The 26847-nt window shown below is 37.4% G+C and overlaps 1 protein-coding gene across 1 annotated transcript in view; it reads right to left on the bottom strand.

Moving 5' to 3' along the window:
* Positions 1 to 26847, bottom strand: part of HS3ST5 (heparan sulfate-glucosamine 3-sulfotransferase 5) — a 207402-nt gene that overhangs the window by 74295 nt on the left and 106260 nt on the right. Inside the window, exon 2 of the mRNA XM_065681042.1 lies at positions 22713 to 22919. The gene's annotated coding sequence lies outside the window, so the exon portion shown is untranslated. The remainder of the gene's footprint in view (positions 1 to 22712; positions 22920 to 26847) is intronic.

The following is a 26847-nucleotide window of genomic DNA, read 5'->3' as shown; positions in this document are numbered from 1 at the left end:
CAATAGTAGGTAGGCTAAACTGCTTGCTGCTTTTTTACATACACCCAATGATCACTCTTCAGGAAAAGACTGAAACCTGTCTGATATTCTTGTTCAGTAGTGACAGTTATTACTGTTAGGGAAATTATTAAGAAACTAAAGTGGTAAGTTAAGATTAGCACTATAAAGCAAGTTCCCTTTGGATGAGGAAAATGTATCATGGTGAGAACAACAAAATAAATGGGCTCCTCCATCCTGTCTGCACAAATCAGCTGCTATGTCCTGGCGATAGTGAAGAGGGCTTGTGCTCTCAGCACCTGTGCAAATGCCTGTTTTATGGACTCTTTGAAGGACAAACTATGCTTATTTGCTTTTTAGAAGGGGCTGATGAAGTTGCTAGTGCCAAACAAGGAGAAAATGAAAGCAAATATGTAAGTGTAATTCTTTATAAAGAAAACTGCCATACTCAAAGCAATGCAAGGAGGTCTGAATCGTATTTCTTGAAATATAAGATAGAGCCAGTCACTCTACGTCTAAGCATGTCAGTCTGTGGAAATTCAAAGCTTAAATGACAGACATTCCAGTTTAGAAGATGTAATAGTGATTAAGCAGAGTAAAAAATTATTCATAAATAATCTCATAAAATGCTAGCATATGAAAATCAAGCAATTGATAATTCTATAACACACACTGAAGAAATAGGGCAAAAGCATAAATCTTCTAATCTCTGCCCCTCACTCTTCCTCCCACGCTATTCCAACAATTCAAGTCTTACTTTCTGAGTTTGCTTCTTACACTTAGGTTATTTCTGAAATGTAAAAATAACACACATTGAACTTACATTGGTTTCTGAACATGACTATATTACATGTTTTTAAGAATTGGTTTGAGATGCTTATGAAACATTAAAGTTAAGACTTCTAAGACCATATTTAGAAAAATGTCATAGTGACACGTTTCTGGGAATCATAATTAAGAGAAAAGAGACTGACAGAGAAGACTATAGTCTTCTAGAGGAAAATTTATCCTATTCTAGGGGAATAGGAGAAATAACACAAAATAATTTTTCTGTTACTTATATAAATCATTTGGTGCAATTATAACGGTGTTGGAGGATTAATATTAGAATGTTAGAATAATAACATTTAAAATAATGGCTTTTGTTCCTTTAATCTCCTAGTTTCATGTTTCTTTCATCTTCTGCCTAAATCCAAATGTCTGCATTTGAAAACTTTTAAAAACATTTCACCAGAAAAGCTCATGGAGATATATTATCTCGCTTTCATTTCTGTCCTGAGGCTATCATGTTTGACAGTGACAGAAAATAGTTTCAAGGACAATATAATGATGGAGATGGAATAAATTAAAGGAAAGTATAAACTACTTAGTTGCAGAAATAATTTGCTCTTATTCTAAAACTGTAGTATGGAATAAATATTTTAGACTGAAAGAATGCCTTTAAACCATGACCAGGCTTTTTAAAAGCTGCTACTATTTAATTCACTGATGGCCATGTTTTGAAGGAACATTGCTAATATTATCCAATTGCTACTTTCTTTGCAAACTATAAAATTTGAGTGAAAAGTTGATTGTATATATATTCTGAAAGTATTTAATCTTACCGTCAACAGTGTCCTTCTAATCAGGCATAAATCCAAGGGATTAGTTAAAATATGGTGGTTGTTTTCTCAGTGATGAAATACTGCAGGTAATCCTCCAGTTGCTACTTCTACAGGGGCTAAAGCTGCTTCCAAGAGCCACGATAAAGCTGAGGGCAGCAGACTTTTGCCTCAATAGCTGCAGGCCTTTTTCACACCCTTTTCCTCTCTTCCCTTCATACTGCATGCCACGACCATCTCCTAAAGTAGTCCATACAGTTTTTAGGTGATGGAATCCTCTCCTGGTTGAAGGATGTGCCACTTGGTTGCCACTGTGTCAACTGACACACCTCTGCACCACAGCCAGGGCTCTTGCTGGCTTTTTCTAGGTTTTGCCCTTGCCTTAAATATACCTGTTAATGACTTCTTTGTGGCCCAAGAGCCATCTGAGCGAGGGTTTAACCATTCACCTGGAAAACCTTTCGGTGTATGTTAAGATTTTCAAAAGCAGAAGTGTCAGTATCTCGGGACCTCACATATTGACAGAGATAGACTGCAAGTTTTTCTGAGGAAGGTTAAATTCTTGCTTCACCAGCTGAGGTCGACGTTTTGAGATTTCCTCAACTGTGCCAGCACTGTCCTGGGCAAAGACTTGCTTCAGTAAGAAATTGCAATGCTGGGTCCATAATACAGTCAGAAACATCATTTGTGATCTGATGTGTAATGAAACACAGAGTCAGAGCTGTGTCCCTGGGAGTGAGCTGCTTGAGCCAAACAGAAGGAAGCACCAAGCACAGGGGCATGTGGAAAATCCCAGCCCAGAGGGAGGAACCTAGCTCACGTGATGGGCAGGTATCTCCATGACCCTGTGATTTAGAAAATAAAGCTAAGAAAAGTGACTCAGGAGTTAATAAGGTACATACAGATAGCCAATGTGCATCAATTAGGTCTGAACTCACTAGCAGCTTTGAAAGGCGCTGCTTTATTTTGGACCTGTTTTTTGTAAATTGGGTGCTTTAAACAGTCTGCTGATTGTGTTGTCACTACAGCAAAATAAAATGAAAAGTTTATGGTTTATACACTTTCCTGCATAGAGGAAATACTTAAATTCCCTAAGTCCTTTGGTGCCTCTGCAGAAACAAAAAAAAAAAAAAAAATGGATAAAGAACTTTAAAAAATGAAACAAACAATAACTACTGAAAGACTTTCAGCACCTCAGAAATGGCAACGTGAGAGTGGGTGCTCTTTCTTATAAAAACATTGGTGGGAAATCCTTATGTCTACTTTCTGAAGAGCATTCCAAGTCCTTTATTGTTGTTCCCAGCTTTCATGACTGGGCTGATTTAACCCAGGGTGTCTATTACCCTTTAGCACTTTTGAAAGTCTCAACCATAATTAATATCTTGTATGGTAACAGCAAACGTGATTGTTTATTACTTAAAAAACAAATGTAAATATTTATGACCTAATATACCAAAATTGATTAATGAAGTCAGGTAGCTAAGTTTACACATTTAAGGGAACCTGATATTAAATGCTGATTTAATACTCACTGTTTTCTTTCTATGCATATCAAATGGACCACTCAGTGTGAATTACTGGCTGCTTTTGAAAATGTGAACCTATATGTCTTTCAACTCTCTGATTAATATGCATAAAGGTAGCAGTACGCAATTCTTTTCAGAGTGGCTATGCTTTCAATGCCAGATTAAATCATTTTGAAGATGTTATGAAAAAAAAAAGACAACAAAACCAAAACAAACAAAATCTGAACCTGGAAAAGTGCTTTAGAAATAGTTATTAATTTCTTTATATTTATTATTATAAATAATATGTGAATATTATATATTGTATAAATAAATTTTCTATTTATTATTATATATTAGATTTAGTCTGCTTCAGTAAAAACACCAGGTAGAAAAGATAAAGGATAAAGAAACAAACTTTAATGAAGACAAGTTTATTTTGGGGAATCATGGCATAACTTTTAACTACTGTATGACTAGCGCGTCTCTATGATAATCACATAAATGAATTCTGCTTTCTTTCACACTTTATTCCCACAATGCCTTGCATTTCCTCAAGTGCCATACCCTTTCTATTTTTCTTAATACTTCCCCAGTAACAGCCCACTAAAAGGTTTTTAAATAACTTATGCAAGCCTTTTTTGCTTTCCCTTTTTTTTTTTTGAAATTAATCACCTATAAAACTGCATATTCTCTAGATAGTATGAGATGAGGATTGCCCCCATTTTGCATAAATTGCTTTTTTGTTATTATTACAAGGCTTATAGGCTGAGCTCCTTGTTAACATGGCTCACAATAAAATTAAGTTTGCTCAGGTCACACTAGAGACTAACACTTGCCCAAAGATATTTCTGTGCTTATTGCCTTTTATCCCCTAGAAATCCTTGTCACTGAGCAATAACATTGGTAAATTTGCATCCGGTTCAGTTGGGTTTGCAGTCAGGGGGCATTTCTAATGTACTTCCTTCTCTTAGTTTCACATGGGCCATAACTTTCACTTTTTAATATCTTTTGGCTGACTGACAGCTCAGCAATCGAGGAAAAAGAGGAAGCTTTCCTCCATCCATTCATCCATCCATCTGATGAATTCTCCAACACCTACAGGCTTTTTTCCTTGTAATTTTAGTTATTACTGTCCTTCCTGAGCAATGACAAAGGTTGAACTGAAGCTGCTGGCAGGGGTAAAGCTAGGTCAGATTCTGATCAGCGGAAATCTGCCTCCACACCTGCTAGTTGGATGGTGGCAGCAGGATCAGACAGTCTGACTTTTCCTTTCCAAAGCTTGAGGTATCTCTGTGGCTTGCACCCCACCATCAGAACCAAAAATACAGAATGTCAACTAAAGAAGGGTATAAACGTTCCTCCACATGTGACCACATACAAAAGTGTGTCTCTTAATTTGCTTTGCTGTTTATATTGAAACAAGAGGGGCTGCAATTCTTGTAGAAATCAGGCCCTTTGATTTCACTGACTTGTTACTCTGTTTTCTAAAGAGTATCCTGGTTTATACAATTATCCTTCAATTCTGGAACAATTCTTTTATGCTGACAGTTCAGACATGCTTAATACCAAGTGTATGCCTTTATCATCTTTCCCCATATTTACAAAATGCATTATGTTAAAAAATTATAGATTCCTAATTTTAGTATGCATAACACTAAAATTCCCACCTCTCAGCCTCCTTGAAACATGAGGTAAGTTCTAATCTCTTTCTGAACCAATATGTACTACAAGAAGAAAGTACAGTCAAGTGAGAAAAAAAGTAATTCATTGCTCAAATAAGCAAGATGTGTATATTTATACATTCACAAAGATATTCAGCAGTGTTTTTAAAATGAGAGAATTCTGGAGATTTTCCAGCTTTCTTATGGCACTATCTGTAGGGGATCTTTCAAACTGCTGTTTCTTCATTACAAATGCAGAGTCACTATTAAGCAGCACCCAGGAAGATAACTGGGTTGATGGGTCTTGCTTGGCTCACTGTACGATGATCAGATCATAGGAATGTAAACAATTGTTATATCTAGGGATGATAAAAGGCAAATTTCCAGAAAATAAATCAACTCTGCATTTTACTACACTAGCAGCTTATTTAGTATTGAGAAAACTTGTCTAGTGGGCTGAAATAAACACATGAAAGATAGCTTGTCAGTAACCGTATCAGTTTCCTAATCAACACTACTACAAGCTGACAGAATAATGCTAACTAGTGCAGAAACAGGGCACACACAGAAAGGTACACTGTAATATCAGGAAAGAGTGCGTTCTACACTCAAAAGAATAAAAGGAAGAAAAGACAGACAAGTGTCTCTGTACATTGCAAGCGTGAAAAGGACATCCAAGCATCATTTGCCACATGCTCTGAAGAGCAATTAAAAAAAAGCCTGACCTGCCCTTTTTTTTTTTATAATTTTGTCACATTCAAGAATTTTGCAAGTATAAGAGAAAAAGCTGAAACCGGACAAAGGTACACAACAGATGGGCGGAATTTCACTCTATACTTCTAATAGGAATTGCAGTTTCACTAAACTGAGGCTTTCTATAATGAAGTGCTTTACAAAACCCAATAAATATGTCTTAATAATGCCCACATGAGATGAGAGTATTGCTAGTGTTCCCACAAAGGAAGCAACTTTCAGGGATTCAAGAGGAATCAAAAACATCAGCTAACTTGAATGTCAGTCAGAGAAGCCTGCAACCTGGACCTATTCTTCTGGCATCCTTAGAGAAGGACACCCATGAACTTTGGTCACAGTTGGGTGTTCTCCACCATTTCTGTCAGTCAGACCTTCAGTATTTCCTTATGCTTAGCCCAGCAGGATGATTTGGGAGTTAAATGCACTTAGTGGACAGCGGTGAAAACATTTCGTCACCTGCTCACCATCATCAGGAAGTCTGTGGCAGAGGCCAGGAGAAACCCAAGGTAGAATGTTCTCTCAAGGTACAGCCTTGGGATAGAGTTGAAGCAATATAAGAAGTTGCTGTTCCCTGCTGTTACAATCTCTACAGATACAGTTTTAGTACTCTTATTAAGTGCTGGAGTCTGCTTCTGCATGAAGTCAGTGGACTTGTTTTAGACTGTCTGCAGTGAATGCAACTTGGTTGCAGAGACAAAAACCTTCAGCTAAAGGATAGTAATGAGCAGCTGGTGGATAGTAACTGCTGAAATTTCTGCAAATGACTTCAGAAGCCTCAGGTGTTTTAATTTTTTCTTCCTGCATTTTCCCGCCTTAGCTGTCATATGACTTCCATTTTTACCACATGCGATCTTATAGAGGCATCCTACAGAGATTAGCATGCTTCTTTTCGTATGTTTCTGGTTTGTTCTCAGTGCATAGTCCCTCCTGTGAAGTGAATGAAGCAAAGGTCTGGAAAAAACTATGTATTCATAAACTAAAAACTATTCTATAATGCATACACCCAAGGGGACTAAATGAGTGCTACACCAAGCTACCCTAACCTTTGGGGGCTTACCTTGGGTACATTTCAGGGCAAAACCTTGTCATTTCTCCATGTACCCTTCTTTCCGTGGACGCTTGGGCTTGTACGTAAGAAGTGTGCTGTAGTGTTCTTCCCTCTGCATGGGAGTGCTGAGAGTTGCACTGGAGCAGACAGCAGCATCTCTGGGTCACTGCAGCCAAGGAACACTCAGACTGGTTCCCCACGCGGCATAAGTCTTTTCTCCTTACTCTAAGAGTGTAACTGAAACCAGACTGTGCACAACTTCATGGAGGTCCCACCAGGGAAGAGAAAGCAAACACTTCACTAGGTGGAATGAACAATTTAACTACAAAAAAATGCTGGACTAAACTGGCTTTAGTTCTTGCTGATTGTCTTTTCGCTGCTACATTATACTTGCCTTCAGCAAGCCTTTGCCTCACACTGCATCAATTCTCCCATGGGTTTCATCACTCTTGCCATTTTAAAAATCTACCCTTTTCACTCTCCCCTGGCCATCATAGCCCAGATTTTATTCCTTGTAAAAGCTTCTTTGTGCGCTTCCCCAACATTCATCTCTGTTCCAAATAATTCTTCACAATCTATAGTAAATAATAGAAAGAGGAATGCCATGTAAGCAGATGCCCATTCTACTTATGTTTTTATATAATTCAATCACAGTCCTTTTGTGCCTTGAAACTTGAAAAATCTACATCAATAACACATTTGTAGGGTTACAGAAGTACATCTGAAAGTGCCAATTCACTTTTATTTGCACACTATACTGGATAAGCAAAAGGCCAGAGGCAATAGAACAAGGAAGACTGAAATGTTGTTTACAGTTCAGTCTGCCCATGTCTTTTCAAAAGGCTAAAATTATTATTATTCTCTCACACAGTAGCCTTATGGATTTGTTTGTGTCTTAAATTGTGAGCTTCCTATTTGTGGCTTTTCCTGAGTTTTGTCATTTGAACTGCTTGCAGAGCTTGACTGCAAAAGCTGCAACACGATGCTTCTGTTAGCAATTGAAGAGTTGCTAAATACTATGAACATGATCCCCCAACACATCTGGCAGTGCACTACACTACATAATCTTGTTACCTCTTGTCTCCTCCTTGGGGGAGGCCCTGAGGAAATCACTGCAACAGTGCTAAAAGAATATCTATCAATGACATCTGGGAAAAAAAAAAAATCCTTTAATGAAACTGGGACAATTGAGAGGCTCACTGAATGAAAGCAAAAATCTTCATGCAATAAGCAGTTCCAGCAGCTGGAGTGTTAAGAAACCCATCAAGTATCATGGGACAGAAGATAACATTGCAGGGATGGCAGAAGTGAACAATGGATGAATTGGAATGACTCATGTGTTTGGAAGCCCCATTCTCTGTTACCAGTGTGTTTACTCATACAGAGTTTATCTTATGTATTCTTTGTTACTTTCATTCATTTTAACCTCCAGGCTGTAAACACATTAGTTATGAAAAAAATAAAATTACACAAACTCTGTGTGAAGCCCCTGAATTCTGGCTACAGAACTATTCATCACCTTCCCATTCTTATCACAAAGGAACTGCACCATTTGTTATTATTAGATAACATAAGAAAGAGAGGAAAATGGGGGGAAAAAGAGAGGCAACGCAGAATGGGGTTGGGAAAATGGACAAAAGGCAGAAGAGATGGTGATGGTTCTCGAGGACAAATTAAAAAAAGAGGAGACATGGGCATGATAGAGTGATGAAACTCAATTCAACAATAAGCATCTTTTATGAAAATATGTTTTCTCTTGCCTCACTACTTTTCCTGTTGTGATAAGGTAAGGTTTTTGAGTCATTTTGAATAGTGCTATGGCAGTGATTATCAGAACAGTCTCATGAGTACTTTCAGCCAAAGAGTTTTCAGAAGTTTCTAAGTCCATTTTGTCAGTTCAATGGGAGTTTTAATTGACTATTAAAATACAGCACTACACAATAAAGACATTACTGCACTGCTGCAAAAATACCAGCAAATGTGCCATCAACAGAAAAGGCGATTCTCTTCTGTCAGTTTATCAGAACTGCTACAACAACATAAATAGCCTGGAGCAGCAGTAATTGAAGGCAGAGCTTTCCAAATATGCTTTTCTCCCAAATGTAAGCAAAACAAAGCAGAAGTACAACCATTAAAGCATTAATTTTACATGATTGGGCAGTTTCTCCCTTCTCATTACTGCATATGTAATAGGTCATATTTTACTATTTGATAGAGAATGATGGGTTGCACATCTATACAACAAAGGGTAAAAAATTCATGACTAAGCAAAATTTCCTCATGACTACACTGCACAGAACCCAGCTTCTTTGAGCATATTTACTCTCTTTCCGATTTCCAGCACAAATGTCACAAAATTGTACCAATTTAAGACATAAGGATTTTTGTGCCCTCAGCTCTGCAAGCTCACAGGGGTGGGCTGAACCCCAGTTTTACCAGAGCCCTGTCTCAGCTAATGGTTTCTTCCATAGCAAGCAGGTTCCTCTGAGCACCACCACAGGCAAGACCATGCCTCACCATTCCCAGTGAGCTCTCTCACATGCATGTCACAGGGAGATGTGACAATGCACCGGGCATTAATGTCAGTGACTGTTTGTACCAAAATCAGCTTATGGCTGAGGCCAGCAAGGCTTACCACAGCTCTGCTATCCTCAGTAAAAGATATATACCACTATATGAAACAGCTCAAGTTGTAAATAGACAACCTGCATTTTGAAGAAATTATGTGGTCACAGGAATGTGCATATCACAAAATCACATTAATTAATCAGCTGGAATTGTGAACGTGGAAATCAAATAAACAAAACAGCATTTCTCCATGCTGTGTTTCTACTGAAGTTGTGTAAAGAAACAAGTGACCTTCCATTTAATGATGACTTTGCTCATTAGACACCAAACAATCGAGAAGAAAGTGTTGTAGACTCTCGACAAGCAGCATAAAGACCGTACACAGACTAAAAGCAGGATGAATATTACACACTGCTGCTGGTCTCAAAGGGCTTTATTAAAAACAAAAGCTTATAAAGTAGTTCCTGAACAGGATGGTTTTTAATTGTGTCCCCTTGGGAATACTGTACAAGGCAGACTTGTTTGCCTCCCTCGTAGTCTAGAGGAACCTAACAAGCTCTCAACAGATTCCCTTTGGTCTAACACAAGTCACTGCTGAGTTTCTGGACTCTAGTTAACTCTTAGTGACAATTTATGTTTAGCTGGTTGTGAAACAAATACAATTTTAAAAACATCTTTTTTACACAGAAAGAAAAAAGAAAATATATATAAAGGTTTCCATGTGACAGCTTCTTCTCAATCTGTAAGTCTCTCAGCATACACAAACAGCGTAAAACTAGCAACAGAGCAATTAAAGCAACAGTGCCTGCAACTGCAGTAGGCTGGTGACCAGCCTGCATTGCCTTACAGCTCTCAGGAACCCAAGTTATTTTCTTTGTACAGTCCAAGACTTCTTGAGACAGATCCAGAGCAGGCAGTTGGGCACAGCACTGCAATGCCATGCTTTACACCCCTTCATTGTCTATGTTCTGTCTTCTGTATATATTGTAGGCAATGCATGAGGAAGATCAGGAAGAGGAAAATCAGTAAGAACTGCGGTAGCTGAACATGGGTGAAAAAGACCCTAAACCCTGTAGGAGAAACCCCTTGCAGTTAACCAAACTAAATAATAGGAAGCATCAATGGAAAGGATGTGGCTTAAATTTTGGTCATGGGCCTTTGTTATTTTAGATTTTTTCCTGGGCTAGCAGGGGGTACTTCCCTCCCATTGGGATTTAAAGACTTATATCTGTAGCAAGATCAATTATTTATCACAAAAGACAACCAGAAGAGCAGAGCCTTCTTCTACCAGCCCTGCCTTATTTCACATCTTTATAGCTAGTGCCAAACAAGAAACATGCACCAGACAAGCAGGACTCTTTCTCTAATGCGTAGGCACCCACTTGGAAAGAGGCAAACCAGGCTCCAGTGGCTCCTTGGCAGAAAGTGGGAGGAAGCACTACAGCAGGGGGTGGGGGAGCTGGCACTCTTTGGTTTATGTTACCAAGATTTCTAAGCCAAAAGGCCTCAGTGTGACAGCCTGCAACCAGCCAGCTTCTACCGAAACAGGGGGATCCGCTCACAGGCGCCAGCTGAGGATCTTTCCCCCCAGTTATCTATGTTTGCTGTAATATGGTAACTGTATGGTATGCTCCCCTACCATCCCATTGCCTTACATTGATCTCTCAGGTACTGTGAAAGATGATGAAAGTAGCAAGATGAAAGAAAAAGCTCAAAACAAGCTTACATTAAATATTCATAACTGGTAGTAATTATAAACAGAAAATGGGAAATAAAGCAGTAGTGATTATGCGGTGTCCAAATCATCTATCTGCAACTCCCTCCAGGAAGTTTTCTCCATAGATTTCTGTTGCTAGAGTTGCAGAGTGAGCCAGTCTTTACGGCCTGTATTTTTGGTCAGATTTTGCTACTTCGTTTATCTGACACATAAAGGTAGGCTAGTGTGTTGAATTGTGAGTAAAATTAAGGCTCTGCATCTCATTTCTACTCTCCACTAAAACATATAATGAAACTCTGCCTTCAGTAAAAACAAGACAACCAGTCAGATCAAGGATGAAAGTTTGTTGAACTCCAGTATTAGTTTTCTGAGGCATAGTAGTCCTCTCAAATTACAAAATAATCACATATAATTCACCCTGTTACTACTTTGAGTCATTCTAGTGTTCCCAGGAAGAAGGCTCCCCCTCTGTTACAAAATATCAGTTCATAGAAAAAAACATTAATTCTACTTTCATGGTGAACTTGTCAGTTTTTGCCATCTGAGCACTCCACTCAGCTTTGGACACCACAGTAGCCTTGTTAGGTTTCTAAGGAGCCCTAATTACACACATTTGAGATTGCAGAATGCTTTAATTTAAGCCAGCACACAATCAGATGCTATGCTTTCACAAATATTCAGAAACATCATCTGCCAGGATCAAGAGTAATTGAACTGATATCTACTGGGTTTTATCTGCAGCTTTGCTGCATAATTTTTCATTTTCTTTAGAAGGCTTTATCACAAAAAGAGAACATGACTAGAGTCCCACAGAGGTGTTTTGACATTAGGCTTAATAAAGCATGAAGAACTCATTAATAAATAATGTTCTGCTAGGTTAACAAGTAAAGCTGAATGCATTAATGAGACCCAGAAGTAAATCACATCATGCATGCAGCCAAATAACTTGTTAAAATGATTGCAATGGTTCCATTTCTTCAGTGTGTTTGGCACAGCCCAACACAACATTGCACAAATAAAGAACACTGCAGCATATATGCATGCATCTTCAATTATAATGTTACCTGTCAATTTTTATTTGCACTCTGTGGGCTTGTGGGGTTTGTAAACAAGCATTCATGACAGTGACAAAGAGATATTTATGTATCGTTAAGCTTTGCTGAGAGAGCACTTCTGTCTGGAGTTTCAAAGAAAAAGACCTCTTGTATTCATTGAGTTATGCATCATCCCATTCCTGTGTCAAAGCTACAATCTTGATACATTTTACTGCATACACATTTGAGTTACAGCTTTCAAGGCTGTGTCAATATTTCCATATGTCCTTATTTTCCAAGGTTAAACACTCTGGTAAGTTTTGAATCAAGGCCTGAAGAGAGCTTCTAGCTGCCTGGGGCCAACAACACAATTCTCATCAGCTTCAGCTACGCCAGAATTTCACGTAGAATCTGGAGTAGGATTGTGGCAACATTAGGGTCTGGATCCACCTTCCATCATGAAGACTTTCTTAGTTAAGTGCCTAAATTGGGAGCTGAAGTCACCTTAAATTCTCCCTATAATTAATGCCAAGAGATAAACGTTTCCAGAATGTGATCCAGATCTGGGCTGCTGATTACAGAATCAGCTTAAAATGAGCAAGTTCTCCATTTAGAAATTTCTGCTATACGCTTATGCTTCTAGGCAGGAAACCTCCCCAGTCCCTTCAATGAGACTAAGGAACAGATTGTACAATTCAAGTTTGGGCCTGTGAGAAATATGCAATTTGTCGGGGTTGGGGTGGGGGGGAAGAAAATGTTTCCTTATTTTATTTTTAGCTTGCATTTGAGATATAGTCATATTCTAAATAAGGAGTCATGATATTCAGAAACAGAGACAAAGAATCCAAATGCATATCATCAAGTCTCCACCACAGTTTCTATAAGCACAGAAATGTTGCATTCCTCTATTTCAGTTCACTGTCATTTGTAAGTAATGCGACTATCATGGAATGAATATTGATTGAAAAAAAGAAAACTATTTCATATCATCTGTTTACTGAAAACCCATATTCCAGCATACTTAGAGTGATTATAAAAATGAGATTATTTTTCAGACCTGACTGAGCTGCCAGGTTCCGAGAGTTACTGTGAATAAAAGGATCGTATATAAGCTATAATATTTTCAGAAAATGACTTAAAATCTCTGATATATCTGATAAAAAAAAAAAAAAGCTGTTTAGGTGGGGCAAAGCCATCTTTCTGGTTTTGTTTTGCTTTGCTTTGTTTTTTAAGATAAGGTTAAGAAAATAAACTTCAGATCCATGCCATGAAATTGAAAAGCACCAAACCTTTTTAACACAAATGGGGTGATTTTGCAAAACAGGACAACAAAGTAGAAAATGTTTATTTTTTTTAAAACATCCAGCATTTAAGCTGCTGAGGTATGTGAAATGTTAAATAAGCATTTGTGCTATGAGACAGTAAGCAAACATGGATAAAGTGCATGGCCCATTTATTTTGCATGTTTTTCGTCTGCCATTGAATATAATTTCTATCCATGATAACATAAGAATACAAATGCATGAGCACAAGTGAGTGAATATCGAAACAGTGAAGTATTTTAGTGAATACACTTTCTGTATGTTATCTTATGGTTTCACAATCCCTGCCGACTTGGTGTTGGGAAGCAGACTTGGTGTCGGTTACCTCTGGAAATGAGAGAGATGTAAATAGCAGAATTCAGTCTTTGTTCCCTACTTTTTATCTAAGTATTTTTCATCTAAGTAAAGCCTAAGTACTTGAACTAGGAAACACTTGCCCATGTTCTTGGGTAGGAAGCATGAGACAGCTGAGAAACTTTCAGTGCCTGGTCAATGCAGAACCCAAGTTTTTGGAGGTACCTTACTTGCGATATACGAACTGCCCGCAGAATACGAGTTAGCTGAATGCACAGCACAGCCAATACAGCAGTGCTTCTGGGTTGTGTGATCACAGGATTTGAAGTGACAATCTTTCTGCAAGCTAAGATACTTGTGAATCCTCAAACACTAAATGGGCACTGAAGAGTTCGGGGTTATTTTTGTAATCATGCTGGTAGGTTTCTGTTTCCAAATTTTGCTTGCATTATACTTCAGCTATTTAAATCCTCCTAGGACCATGCCGGTAATCCAGGAACATATATGAGGACACTGACTTTTGTTCTTAAGAATATAACTTAAGAATAACTTCATGCTAAGTGACATCACACAGCAAAATTACATCAGAAAATTCTATCCATGGTACGCATTTACACAGTTTTAGAATGCTACATGTACAAGATGTTAAAAAAAACTAATACCCAAGACTTGTTTATCCTAAGCCTTATGACTAGGTGAAGGTGCAGCTGCAACAGACATTCACATAGCAGTATGAGTATGAAACCATGTGATAGAATCACACAATCCATATGGCTGTAAAAGGAGGTACAATATGGAAAACTATTTTTTTTCCCTTCTGCATTAATAATTTAAAAAGAAACTTGCAACTACATTTTGTAAAAAATGTGCACTTAGTTTTGGTATATTTGAAATATTTAAAGATATTTGAAGCACTATGCAGGGATCGCTTTGTCAGTCCCATTAAGACAGTAGCTTTCTTGATCTCAGTCAAGATACCAGCATATTAATAGAGGCAGGAAAATGCCACCCTCTATCACAATAATGAGGAAGGGCACAGAAAACATTTGATATCTTTTTGTATACATATCTTGCAGCTCAGTTTGAAATTCTGATTTAGGAAAGGAAGGAGAATTTAGGTTTAAGAGTAACAGTTAAAAATCTGCACCAACCAAAACAAACATAAATTCCCCAAGTACTTTTAAGGCAGTATTTCCTGTGAATCTCCCTACACATCAAATCACTTGAGGTTTCATTAGACCCCTTCAAGAGAAAAATATTCACATCCCATATTCTGGTTTGCAGAGTCTGTAGAAGGCAGAGGCTGACCAGGAAAGTGTTTTAGGGTGTTAACTGTCCCCAGCTCTGCTGGGACTCCCTGCAGTGACAGGGCGTTTTTGGAGGGGACAATACAAGTAGACCCTGAAGTGCATTGGTTGTCTGTTCGCTCCTCAGAGGAGCTGGGTTACTCAAACATTCAAGGAAAAGAAATTCCTTGATTTCTGGAGGAGTCCCCTGTGCCTTTTTAGCTGGTCGGACTGCAGTCAGGATTTATGATTATACCTTATGATTTGAGTACTGAAACTGGAGAAATTCTGCATTGTTTCCATGCCTTCTCTAACAAGCTCTAAGTACCCCAGTAGGAATATACACACAATTTAGGAAAACAAATGCTTTATTCATGATAGCAATAAGTACAGCATGGCTGTACACATACCAATTGAATAGTAGTTTTGCATTTTTTATTTTATTCCTCCCAATAACTACATGTTCTTACAAGTGCCTCACAAACATGCACTGGGTTTTCTACACAGCTTTTGATGGAGAGCATTTAAAATAGTTTTCATAAAATGAATAAAGCTGTGATAAGCAGCACAGCTGGTGAGCTAGTGAAGAGACTGCAAGGAAGAAATTACCAGGAGGAAAATGTTCTGGGAATGTATTTCCCTTATGAGACACAAAGATTAACCAATTTAGATTAGCACTCCAGTTCATCTACGTAAGATATATGGAGAAAAGGGTGACTCAAATACTGCTTTTGAGATAGCTATTTCTCTGACAATTATCTAATAAAAATCAAAACCATGCAATCACCAGTAAGAAAAAGCAAGCTAAAGACCTGCGTTATCATTTTGTTCTTTCTTAGTCTTGAATGTGAACTGGAGGAAACACAAGAGAAGTATTTAGAGGAGCATGTCTTACATATGTTATGTTATGACCCCAGAAAAATCCAGCGGAATAAACTCCTTGCACCAATGAAATCCTCATGAGTGAGACCCCAGGATGCCTTTTTTCTGCTCCCTCTTGAAGGAAGTTAGCAAAGCAAAGATTATTCTGTCAGGTAGAATGTTCAGGATTTTGACAGTGAATACCAACAGTCTTACAATTATTTCTCCTACATAAAGATGCTTGTAAGTTTTTATTAATATTTGTGACCAGGCTTTAAGGCCTCTTCCAACCTGAAACTGGACTCTAGCATATTACAGAGTGTTGTATGCAGCTTCTCTGACTGTGTGCTTTCATTTGATATTATTTGCTTGCAGCTTTCACATATATTTTCTCCTCTACTCCCCAGTTATTCATTCCTATAGGCTGATATTGTTGTAACCTGACACTTCAGAGATATGGGACGTTTGTTTGTTTGTATGAGCCCCCAGAGTTTAAATCACCTCTTTCACCTTTCTTCTACCATGAGTAGAACGCTTAATTTTAACAGATGCACTGAACTTCTGAAAGTCGAATTCTCCACTGAAAGCACTCTGCAGTGTGTGTACAGACCCTAAAAGCTCACTGCATAACAAGAAGAGATGCACCATGCCTCTCTCAGAAGCTCTCTTTACTCAGAAAATTTTAAACAGTTTTTTCTAGAAACTGTCCATTTGTGGAAAATGAGAAAGTAATCATGGATATTAAGAGATCCAAAATGACCATACCTTTGAGAATAAGATTAGTGCTTTATATCCAAATGCAAATGTGAGCTTCAGAGGCACTGTGGTTCAGGAGCAGTGTTCTCTTACTATAATGAGTGAAACAGCCCTGGATGTAATGAGTTATTAAAAATCATGCAGATATCTCTGCATCCAGGCTTTTGTCTTGGAGACAGAGAGAGTTTTTTAGATTTTATTGTTTATGCTACCTTATTTTTTAACCTTGGTGAAAAGCTAAGTAATACTGGAAAAGCCTGTGTTGTAGATGCTTTTAATTGGAGTGGGGGGAGTTCTTGGTTCATTCTCTGAGGCCACAACTGAGCAACATGCTTACCCCTGCTTTTATCCAGAGATGTGAACAGCCTCATTGCAAACTAATGCTTAAAGGCATATGTCTAGAAATCTTGCCCAACTGGATGTCTGGATTGTTTCTGTCTTTCAGCCAGTATTGTCAGTTCAATCTCAGCCAGGTGCTCTTCTCCAGGACCCACTTTTCTCTAGGCAGTGCAACATCTTTGTGATGGCTTTGGTTGCATCTGTGGAAAGTGGGATATGCACTTGGGTGTCATCTGCAAAGCTTGTATCAACTTAGCAGCTCAACCCATCTCTGAACAGCTTTATGAAAGTATTGGAAAGGGATGTAGGGGGGGGATTTATAGCCCTATGGTTAGACAACAGCTGCAGGATACTGAGAAAAAACCCGACAATTTTCCCAGTGTTGTTTTAGGGTCTTATTGAAACCAGATTCTGTATCTGCAAGGTATACAATATTGGGATATATTCACTTAGCATTTGTAGGAAGAAGAAAAAACAAATAATTACTTATTCACATCTGAAATTTAAAAGGCCTTGCAAATTCATACAGCCACAGCAAACTGGATTAATAATACTAGCAAATGGAAACATGTTACAGAATATAAAACAGAATAAAAACTATTGTTTCTTACTGCAGTATATTTTAGCCACTGTGTATTTAACATTTAATTTTGCTGTGCAGAAGACATTACTGAAAGAACAGTTTTACTAGATAATTTTCTTGTTTGGTAGAGCTGAAGTATTAAAAAGGTTAATGTACTTAATTTACATTTTTCTAGGCTGATTATTTCTTACTCCAATCTCTCCTTCCTCATTCTTAACCTCTTTAAAATGAAATGATATAAAATAGGACTTCTTTTTGACAGTTTTAGTCAGAAAAACCTTACTTTCCCTGCCAATTTTCATGCTCTACAAGCTTTGCCATCATAAACCACTTTGCATGTATTAAGAAGGAGTATTATATTAGATGAGGCAATTTAAGTGTATCCTATTTCACTTGGTGAAACTAAGCAGCTTTGCATTATAACTAAGTTGAGCTAATGAGAATATGCTTGAAGAGTGTGTTACCTGGAACTGAAGTTAGCTAGTCATTCAATACTGTAACCTGTGAGTTTGCAAAACGATGGCAGGAATCCTGCTGTGAGGGAGATAGGAAAATTATTATAATCTGCATTCTTAAATTGAATGAGTATTTTGCTCAGCAGAGACCTCTTGACTGCAAATAGTCTGAAATTATATCCTGCTGTTTAAAATCCTTTTTTTTTTTCAGAGTAAAAATGTCCATATTTTCTTACATCAAATATTTTTAAAATCTAATGTGGGTAAAATTATTGAGAAAGGGAAAGTCATAATATCTTTCACTTCCTCTTGTAAAAGCTTTTTTGTATTCAAAGCTGTTTGATATGGACAAAGTGTCAAGAATTCATGTTTTCATACTTCTATCTTAATTAATTATTACATTGATAAAGCTTAGCATTATATGTCCCTCATCACCTTATTACTGAAAAAAACACATCTTCACAAGTTTCTTATTTTGTCCAAAAGAAAATTGTAATACAGATATTTCAGCAGAATCATCTAATAGATGTGATGCTCAACATGCTAGTAAGCTAAAACTCATATACAAAGTATCCAGAAAAGACTGCACAAACATGAGCAGAGGACCATGAACTAGCAAGCAGACAGAGTGAATGAATTTCCCCCACAAGCATGGAAAACAGAATTTCATTCATGCAAATTCTTATCTCATTAAAGCTAGAAATGACACCAAAAAGAAAGAAAAGGGCCTGTGGATAAGTATTAGAGGTCACCATATCTGTAAGAACTATTATGTTCTACTGTGTAAAAGCAACAAATACTGCAAATGCTTTGCATTGCATCCTTCCTGAGAGTCCAAAATGGAAGAGGGGGCAGCTCAGATTATCCTCTTCAAATTCTCTGTCCTTTATTTAGTGACCAGCGAGGTTTAAGATAAAAAAGATGGTGGAACAATTTGTATGGTCATCAGTGCCCCACAGACAGAGTCAGAGGAGGCTTCAGCTTTGCTACACTTGGCTGTGTGCATATGTGCAAGTTAAACAGACCAGGGCTAATTTTCTTACCCAGAGTGGGGGTGACCCAGTCTCTCCACCCCAAAACAAGGTGTCCATATACTTACCTGCTTCAGGGAAATTGTCCCTACCCCATGTTGCTCCCTGAACTCTACCCTGACACTGTGTAAGATTGTGGGGTAAAAGCATGCTAGGGAACACATGGACAGACGGGATCGATAAGCAGGAGCCAGGGATCAAATTCATGCCCAAACCCTACTTTACTGCTATTGACAGGTGTGTATAGCTTTAAGTTTGCTGATGAAGCATAATGCTTGAGAGGAAGGTGTGGTTACTCTTGTGTGAAAGATGGCTCTCAAGAGAGCCAAAGAGTCAGGAAAAGGTGATGACAAGGGCAGAGACGTATCTTAAACACAACTAGCTTTTCTGGAACTTAAAGTGCCTCATGCTGTTTTGCAGTCATGTTGCTTTGGATTAGGATTCACAGCTCTGACCTACTTCTGAAGTGGTGGAGAGATTGCTTCTGTTTTTCCTCCTCGCAAAATATATCTGACAGAAGACATCTTTTTTTTCTGCATACTAAGTCAACCTCTCAAGACACAGAAAGGCAGAATTCAGTCTTCCATATATCAGGGGACTCTCCTCCCAGCCTCTGGGAGTAAGCTGTAACCTCCACGACTTATTCTTTATGCTGTAGCCTTAGCAGGCAATCTCCAGGATTAGTTTTAAATCTGGGGTCATGTCAAACATTCCCATGTCAGAAGCCATAATTTTTTGTTGTTGTTGTTTTGTTTTCTGGTGTGCTTCTTCATTAAATGCACAATGTTTCTTTTGATTTAATAAGCTCCTCACTCAATTCAGTATAACCATCATTTACATCATTCGTTTACATCTAGGTAGTTTCTTACTTTTACTACGCAAATTTCTGCAGGCCCTGTGGATAAACCTAGCTGCACTTGTGTTCTTGCAAAAGGTAAAAGTCAGCCAGTAACAAAATTAATCATGGAAAATTTGGACAGGCGAAACTCCACTGGATTTGCAGCCAGTCAGGTAGTTTAGCTCATTCTTTGTGATTTGTACTGTTTAAATGAACATACCCATTACTTATCGAAGAAAGTTTCTTCTCTAATCTAAGAAAGTTTCTTCTCCAATCTAAGAAACTTTCTTTTCCAATCTATCAAGTAACGTGTGTAATATCTGCCATAGCATACCCTATAAAATTCACAGAAGTGAAGAATAAAGCATCTTTTTTACATAATTTTTCATCCGAATTTATATATATTGGTATTAATGAATGTGTGGTTTAGTAGCAATACTGTAAGCAAAATGAAAGTTACATAGGATCTTCCAGGATTACCTATCCTAACAAAACAAGGTTCTGTCAGTGATTGTACTGAGTTTGCAAAACCTGCAATCCTATATGCTATATATATATAACAGTCCACTCAAATGCATATTACACAAATCCCCCAAGAAGTACTGTAAAGAATATGAGAATGATTCGTGTCAGGAACTTGGGAAGCATTGTTACCAATGCACCTGTGACCAGTGTACCATGTATGGGATGTATAAAAATTACTTTGATTATAATAAATGTTGCTGCCAATATAATGAAGGGAGAGAAGAAGAAACAAAGGAATAGAAAAGTCTTTAATAATTTTTGACTGTTAAAATAATAAGGTTTTGTTTTACTGCTTGAGTGCTTTAAAGAACGGGTTTGTGAAACCTATGCTTTGACTAAATAACCATATAAGGATAGAACTAGGGCAGTGATTAAGCTTGTGATAAACGATTCTTTATTAATAAATTACCAAGGGGTTCAGTACCTCTTCCAAGAATTTTCTTCACCAAAAAGCAGACCTCAGCAACAAGAAAAGAACAATGAAAAAGGGCCATGTCGGCATCCGGGTACAGATGAAGAAGGGACTGGCTGAGATCCAAGACCAAGAAGTATAAGAGACTGGACCCTAAAGACCCCGACATGTGTCTTGGTGGAGCAGAGACTCCCCTACGCACCCAGCGCTGCTTGCTTATTGCCTCTCTATATTAATCAATTGTAATAAAATAATTAAATCATACCATGGCCAAGACGGAATTTTTATAACAGTACTAACATGCAAGCAGTACAAGGAGTTGGAGTTCACAACACTTTTGACATTTAAGCTTTGCAAATCTATGAGCTATACATCCCTTAGTATACACACATATATAAAAGATGTAGTACTATAAACAACACTCTACACATTAAAGCTAAAATATATGTCCCATATGAATTTTACTTTCTTGGACAATATTTAATTTTCACAGTGAGGTCACCCCAAAGAATTAGTATACTTCTCCATGAGGAAATCCTTGCAGAATCTTGCAACTCCTCTAACCTTCTGCTTTTAAGTGGAATCTGTATTTTTATATCCATGTTCTTGTTCTTGCTGAACTCAATTACAAAAACTCTCAGTACCTTCAACAGAACTTAGATGAAACAAGACTGCATTGCTACTCTTTTTTCTTCTCCTCTTCTCCTATCTTGAATAGACATTTGGTGCCGAAGGGAAACAGTTCCTTTTGATGAGGGATGATATTTGTCTTCTCTTTACTTTATAAAGGGAATAGGCATTTAGAATGCAAACAGAAATGCTAGCTAGAGTAACAGACAGAAAAAAGATCTATTAGAAAGCTATTACTCATGTACTATCACAAGAATATCTCCACAAAAGTGAGAAAGCAGAATTCAGTTCATGTAGTTCTAATTGCATCAAGTTTGAGGTGCTGCTATTTTAGCCAGTAGGTTTCCTGAAACATTTTAATATGTTATGGAGATGCAAAAAAGAATAAATTGTATCTGTAAAACAATTTATTTAAAAAAAAATTAAATTTCAAATAAGATAAGGTTGACAGAGTAAAACTGAAAAAATTTTACCTCCTCCTCCCCCAAACCTAGACAGATCAATAATCCTGACGCATATTTGCAATATATGAAAAACAGATGGCAATAATAGAAAATCAAGATTACATGACTGTTCACTTTTCTTCTTTACAGCACATAGCATTATCTAAATCATTATAAACGTTTTTATAATGTTATGATTGCTGCTGAAATCCTGATATATCTTTATGATCTTGCTACTTTCCTTGTCAATTATGTGTTTGAGACACGACTTGATGTGCACATATGCCCACACACATTCCACCACCTTTCTGAGCATGTGTCTGTTTGCAAGAAAGGTTTGTTGTACATTTTTGATTGCACCACAGAAAAATGATGTCAGTAAATTGTCCTGATCAGGGGTGGTTTCCTGTGGTGCCAGACTAATATTCATAGACTATGCAATATTTTAACAGAAACCAAGGGATAGAGAAAACATTTTGTTAAATTAACATTAAACTTAACATTTTGTTAAAATTTCACAGCTTCCAGGAAGTGAATAGTTGCTATTACGAAGAAATTTTTTCCAACATATTGTATATGTCTTTGGCATTCCCCTGAAGTCCATGTGCCACCTAGAAGAACTAAGCACACAGGTGGACATTCCCACTGACTGTAAACAAGGACCATCTTGTGAACAGAGTTAAGTAGAATACTCTTCTTGTTCTTTTTTTTTCCAGCTGTAAACCAGATGAGTGTGATTGCAATGCAGTAAACCCAAGCTTAAAAGAAATACCACAAAAATGGCTAATAGCAGTCAAGCTCAGAGCATGGGTAGAGCTTGCTCATGTTGTCCAACAAGTCATGTATAGGGCTTTAAGCTGCACCAGCTCACTAAGTATATTTATTCAGTGGCAGTTAAAAGCTTGATCTCAAATACATATGTGATCTTAATCATCATTTTATCCACCTGTGCCCATGTGTAAGCAATAAACTGAAACATAGTCTGCCTTGTTAATGGTTAAATGAAACAGTCCTAAAAATTTCATTCAGGCTTTTAAAGAATACACTAACCTTTGTGTCCTTAGGCACATCCAGAAAGTCCAGTACATCTACTTTTAATGAAGAACATTCAGGAAGAATTTAACTCATCAGTTCTAGTGTTCACTCTCAAGGATCTTTAGTGGTTACTGAAAAGACCACTCAAGGGATAAAGCAACTCCAGGTATGCAGATGGAAAGATCAGACATCTCTGCTGAAATGATGTACAGCTTGCTGAGCCTGTATGAAAAGAGAAGACACTTGCTGCATATTTGAAAAAAAACCCAACAAAACCAACAATAAAACACCCAGCTTCCCTCTTTAAGATTGAAAAGAAATTTTGTGCAGTAGGGCACGAGTGGTAGTACTTGCCAGATGAAGTTTTTGCAAGTACTGTGTCTGTCTTGTAAACATTGGCAGCCTGGAATCTGGAGTGCAGGTTAGGGAGGAAAGGGAAGGGAAAGGAAAATTACACCAAACGTGTTTCACAATAGTAAAAGCTAAACAAAAACAACCCCAAGAACAGAAAACTGCTAATTACATGTATATTAAGTGGGCTACAGGAAAAAAAATGTTAATCTATACTGTCAAGAGGTGATAAGCTCTCCTCACTACTGTTACTCTGCTACCTTATACCCTTGACATTGCCCAGAAATGTATTTTACAGACGTTTGTAAATCACTGAAAAAAATCTACTTTTATACTGAGAACAATGCTAGACTCATCTGGAGAAAATGTTAGTAGTATTTAGTGAGAATTGTTTGACTGTTCTTCTCTTTTTTCTGTTTGTTTGTTTATAATCTGTCTATGCTTCCATATTGAAGAAATGGGACACAGACACTGGAGTGAATATGCTATTTAATTGCAAAGCCTGTACTACAATTTTTAGCTTTCAGCATGAACATATCTACTTTCTTTCAAAGTAAATTAAGCCCTAAGGAATTTGGAATACAGTTAAGCCCTCAAAGTCATCAATGGCAATGTGACCTGCCAAAAGACATTAACTCTGTAATTATTCCGTTAGTCAGGAAAAAATACTTCTGAATGAAGAAAGAGAATTAAATCAAAAGGTTTCTACAGAAATATTACAAAGAATGACTAGTTTGAGCACCTTACAGTATGACCAGAATCTAACAAGAGCAGATGCACACATAAAACTGAATTTTGTTGGATGTTTGATGCACCAATGTAGAAATGTACAATGCAGAAACTGCATAACTGGGCATAAGTCTCAGAAAGTAACACTCACCCTTTCTTTGCAATTAAATGTTTATTTCACTACATAATTTTCATTGCAATACATAAACTACTTACTTACTTTGAGAGCAGTTTATTTCTGACTGCTTTTGCCTGTATGGTATATGATTTACCACAATGAATTATTTGTTTTCCTATCAGAAACATTTATGTGTTAATAATTTATCAGATAAATGGCTTCAGATTAAGCAATTTAAAAAAATGTAAGCAAATCAATAGCAAAAGATACCAAGCAGCATATTATAATGATACAATAATTCGAGCTCATACATTAGACTGAACTGATAATGTCCCAAAAGCCCTCTTTTGATAGCTCAGTTGCATAGAGTAAACAGTCAGCTGAAATAACTAATAAAACATCTCAACTACTGCTCTGTGAAATCATGCCAGTATCATGAACAGTATCTTTGAAAACTAATAGGTTGGCTCCAGAAAATAAACAAACCCTACGAAACCTCTCTGCACATATACAAGTTCTCCCTGGAAATGGGATTAATAGTCACATGAAGAAGAGAAATGAACTCCTCTCTCAGATGTGTGAATGGGACTTTGGAAATCAGAAGGGTCTGATTCCTTTGATATCAGTGTTATTTATGGATTCCACCATTAGATCCAAAGAGCGTTTGTCATCATTCGTATGCGTGACACAGACAATAAGGGAAGCAAATGTGATAAACTCCTTAAGAGGGAGCTGTCAGGAGCTCTAGACATATTAGAAATAAGTCATGCTCTGAGTTACAGGATTTTCAGCCAAGTTGATCACAAGGAAAATAAAATTGTGAATGCTCCATCCCTGGCAGTGTTCAAGGTGAGGTTGGACGAAGCCTTGGGTGGTATGGTTTAGTGTGAGATGTCCCTGCCCATGGCAGGGGGGATTGGAACTAGATGATCTTAAGGTCCTTCCCAACCCTAAGTATTCTAAGATTCTAAAATGTATTCTTAGGGCTGTGCTTTGACAATCTTTGCTACCTTTGAGGTTTTAGAGAAACGGAGGGAGATTTGAAAATGCTTTTGGAGGAAAGTTGCATATATACATTTCTTCTTTTTCTTACACATGTATTACATGGATTAAACAACTTAAAATTTTCCAGGGCAGTACTTAAGCTTCCTAAGAATAATGTTGCTGAAAGTCTTATCATCTTATAGGCATTCTGCAATAGCAGAATGGACTGTTTTCCCATCAGGCTTAAGGAGACTAGTCAATAATGTGTTGACAGTATGCAGAGTTATTTAGAAAATGGATACGGTTCAGTTTAAAAGAATGCACATATTCTGCCAGGAACAGATTGTTTTCAAGCTTAGCAATAGATAGGAATTCTCTTCTGTTATTTGATGAAATCTCATATTGATTATAAACAACAAGTTTCAGGAATGACAGATTTACCAATAAAAGCCACAACTCAACATGGAATATATGCAAATATCAATATATGTAATTATATATTATGATGACAAATATCATCAATTTATTTAAGGTAAACAATTGAAATGAATACGTATGAAGTGAAAAATCAAGTTAAGTGGAGTAATATGATTTTTTTCCTTCTTATTTGATTTCTAATTGAACTCTATCTTTTTGTGCTAATGAGAACACTACAGATTATTGTTTAGTCACTCTCCATTTGATGTGCATTTACCCGCCCTGCTTAAGACTAGATTCTTTGGCCAGTGTGTCCTTTCAGACTTTATGCCAAGGATCCATATGGGTCTCTATCCCCAACAAAAGGACAAAAGGATCACTTTTAGTTCTTTCCCAGAGTAGGATTTCTTTTAATAGACTGACTGCTCTTGTTGTAAGGGTGCTAGTGTTAATGTCAATGCTATTAACCATCAGATTGTTCCTTTTTTTTTTTTTTTTTTTTACATAAAAAGCCTTCTAGCTGCTTTCTTTATAAGCTAGATACACTCAGACATATCCAGGAGCTTTATAAATAGAGAAGAAGAAGAATTTTTAGGGATACAAGCAGCTCTTGCATGCAAAGCCTCAGCTACTGTTCTGGTCCTTCAATTGCTGCTAGGTCTTAGTCCTTTGTTCCCACTTGCCTTATGTTTCTTTGCTTGTGGGCACCCTTTTAAAACAAGCTGGTCCTGGGCATCACACTGGTCATAGATTCAGTGGACATCACTCCCCATAGGTGATAGGGACTCGACCTTGCCAGGCTTGACATCTCTTGTCCCACACAGTTGTTTGACTGTAACCGAGCCAGCTGTGGTACTCACATGCTCCCACATGCCCTTATGATACATGTTCTGCCTTTCTTCCATTCACTTAGTAGAAAGACAGGAGGACAGCAGGACTAAACAATCAGGGAATAGCCAATTGATGTAGATATATCATTCCTCTCCATTAAGAGAGCAAAACCCTTACTCAGCCACTTAATGACTTAAAAGCATTTCAGAAGCTCATTGAATTCAAAGCAAAAAATATTGTCTTGCATTAGAAACTATTCAAGAAGAATCACCTGCACTGCATAAAGGTTTGCAATGTTCCAGGCTGAACTGGTTTCTTCTCCTATCAAAGGCAGCTAGACACTGCACAGCTGTATGGCTACACCAGTGCCCAGTACTGTGGACCCCAACCATTTAAAATTGTAAGTAAGTCGAGGCACATCAATAAATAAGATCTGTTGAAGGTTATGTTTGTTTGTTTGTTTTTAACAATGAACTCGAGCTGGTTTACTTGTTTCCTTCTCTGAATCTTCTAGACACATTTTTTTTGTATGATTCAAGTACAAGAAAGCACTCTGCAAGAAAACTTATAAAAACAGCTGAAAAGACAAGCCGATTCTGAAGGCAGAATTTAAGAAGAAAGACTTTTTTTTTTTTTTAAGGTCATAAATCAGCAAACAACTGAACACTTGTGCATTTTAAGAAGTGACTTCCTCTTTATTCTCACATGAAAGCTACTCTT

This window comes from Lathamus discolor, chromosome 5 (genome assembly GCF_037157495.1).
Source record: "Lathamus discolor isolate bLatDis1 chromosome 5, bLatDis1.hap1, whole genome shotgun sequence".
NCBI classification, from domain to species: Eukaryota; Metazoa; Chordata; class Aves; order Psittaciformes; family Psittacidae; genus Lathamus; species Lathamus discolor.
The sequence above is the reverse complement of the archived record's forward strand: the minus strand, read 5'-3'. Positions and strand labels throughout refer to the sequence as shown.